Raw genomic sequence first — 2613 nt, forward strand, 5'->3', positions numbered from 1 at the left:
GTCAGCTCGGGTATATCTAAGTGCCATTTGTGTTCAATAGTAGTGATCCTAGTAGTCGTGGAGTGGAACAGATTTTTATAATAAGATGAAATTAGTTTGGCGTGGCAGGGGTCAGTCGGTAGAAGCTCAAGTTGGGAAAATTGCATCTCTATATTATGAAGCCCAAATTGTGCAGCTGCGGTGTGTCTTAAAAATATGGAACGCTTCATGAATTTGCGTGTCATCCTTGCACAGGGGCCATGCTAATCTTCTCTGTATCGTTCCAATTTTAGTATATGTGCTGCCGAAGCAAGCACTCACCTATCATTATTTTTACTGTTAATGTCCCCTGTTAGAGCCTATTATTGTTATTTTTAAAGCTCCCTTGTTGGAGCCTATTTAATCCTAATAACAGTTTTTCCAACCCTTTATTTGAGGTTTTCACTACTCCTATTGGTTGCACATTGCACTTTATGTGTCTTAAGAATATTTGCAAGTCTGCGCGAGATCACGTTATACATTTTACTTATTGTTATATGCTGTGAACACTATTAGGTTTTGCTGCAGATTTTTTCACTTGATTTATTTATTTTTTGTACTTTCACACATTCACCTATTACTCTGAGTAATGGAAGGGACATGTATACACTTTTAATCTCTAGTGTAAACTGGAGAATTTGGAGTTCCATCGTGAACAGGTTAAATTCCTGGGCTATGTCATTTCCACTGCTGGCTTTTCAATGGACCCAGAGAAACTTTCGGCAGTCCTACAGTGGCCCCGGCCCATGGGTTTACGTCCTCTGAAGCATTTCCTGGGCTTTGCCAACTATTATTATTTAAGTTTATTCGTAACTTCTTGTCTCTGGTCAAGCCCTGACTGATATGACCAGAAAGGACGGTAACCCACAGAGTTGGTCTCCGGAGTCCATTAAGGCCTTTGAGAGTCTCAAGGCTGCCTTTGTTTCTGCTCCTGTGTTGGCACATCCTGATCCTACGTTGCCTTTTATCCTAGAAGTGGATGCTTCTGAGACTGCAGTTGGCGCCCTTCTGTCTCAACGTCCTAACTCTGAGAGCGATTTGCATCCTTGTGGCTACTTTTCCAAGAAATTGTCACCTGCAGAGTGCAATTACGAGATTGGTGACAGAGAGGTGTTGGCGATCATTTTCTCCCTAAAAGAATGGAGACATCTCCTTGAAGGTACCACTGTGACGGTTCTCATTCTTACTGACCATAAGAATCTCACATTCTTGTCTGAGGCTAAGCGCCTCTCTCCCAGAAGAGCGCGATGGGCTCTTTTCTTGTCGAGCTTTAATTACATTGTCTCATTCTTACCCGGTACTGTTGTGGAAAATTTTATATTAATGTATTGTCATAAGAGTCTCCCAGTGTCTGTTCTCTCGCAGCCCGCTCTAAAGAGCTGACTGGAGCAGACTGACACTGGTTGAGACCTGTTAGGTAGCGGAAAACTTCCTGGTGTTTGGAGAGAGGTGTTTGCGGAGAGAGGACATGTCTGCCAGCAAAGGGCCCCTTTGCAGTGCACAGAACGATCGTCTGGTGGGGGTGTGTTTGCTCTGCAAAGACATTATCGGTTTAGCGGTTGTTTGCTCTTGTCACACCAGTATGCCTGATCAACATATTTGGGGTGCCATGACGTACACCTGCAGATAATCTCCCATCCACAAGGAACTCTAGTCATCGTCATTTGGTTGTATTTTGTTGTGTTGTTAAAATCCTTATATGGTCATTCACATCCTGTGTTCATTTCCTGTGAGGTCACAAGCTTTGTAAGAGGTGTTTGGCTGTTGGAAGCCCAACCCTCGAGTTTGGGGACTTCCTGTTATGGTAATAAAGGGACTCACTCACAGCTGAGGGGGGCTTGCTGGCACAGTGATGCTGAGCTGAGAATGTAAGCAGGTGCTGATGTCTGATTACTTGGAATGCGTGGGTTTTTAGGTAAGATGCATTTATTTCATTAGACAAAATTGGTATTATATCATAAGATGAAAATGGGTGCTTATTAGCACAGGAGATATGGCTGTGTGCATAGCTTACAGCCAAATTTCCATAACAATCATGGCGAGCCAGATTCGTAGGAGTGAACAGAACCTCCTTCACAATCAGATCATTAAGATGTGTTGGGGAGTATCTGCTTTGCGAAAAGAACTAATTTTTCATCTTTTGAAATAATGCTGGAAGCTTGATCGTATGTCTGGTGTGTGCCTGCATGTGTGTGTGTGTGTGTGTGTGTGTGTGTGTGTGTGTGTGTGATTTGTATCTCGAATGTTTGTGTAAGGAGACTGTGTGCTGTGTGTATGTGTAAGTAACTGTATGTTGTGTAATAAGTATATGAGAAATAGAAATGTATAATTATTTGCAGCCTGCAATGTGGGTTTGACTGATGCTGTGTAACAAGTTTGTAATGCATGTGAGAAATGGATGAATTGTAATTATTACTTATGTATGGGACAAGTAGATTACATGAGTTTTGTGTTTAATTGTCTCAAGACACAGATGGTTAGTGGACTTTGTTGAAGATGGCTGCTGCATTTTCAAGTGGGCATGTGGCCTGGGGGGAGGGGCGGCCAAGCATTTTACAATGGTGAAAGTTGGCTGCTCCCTGTGAACAATAGAAA

General features: G+C 42.6%; 1 non-coding gene across 1 annotated transcript; it reads right to left on the reverse strand.

Moving 5' to 3' along the window:
- Positions 1-189: 189 nt before the first annotated feature.
- Positions 190-296, reverse strand: LOC141142034 (U6 spliceosomal RNA). The gene has a single exon (XR_012244284.1). It is a non-coding gene; the product is annotated as a U6 spliceosomal RNA (small nuclear RNA).
- Between the last annotated feature and the right edge of the window lie 2317 nt (positions 297-2613).

The sequence above is a fragment of the Aquarana catesbeiana genome, linkage group LG04, assembly GCF_042186555.1.
Source record: "Aquarana catesbeiana isolate 2022-GZ linkage group LG04, ASM4218655v1, whole genome shotgun sequence".
Classification (NCBI taxonomy): Eukaryota; Metazoa; Chordata; class Amphibia; order Anura; family Ranidae; genus Aquarana; species Aquarana catesbeiana.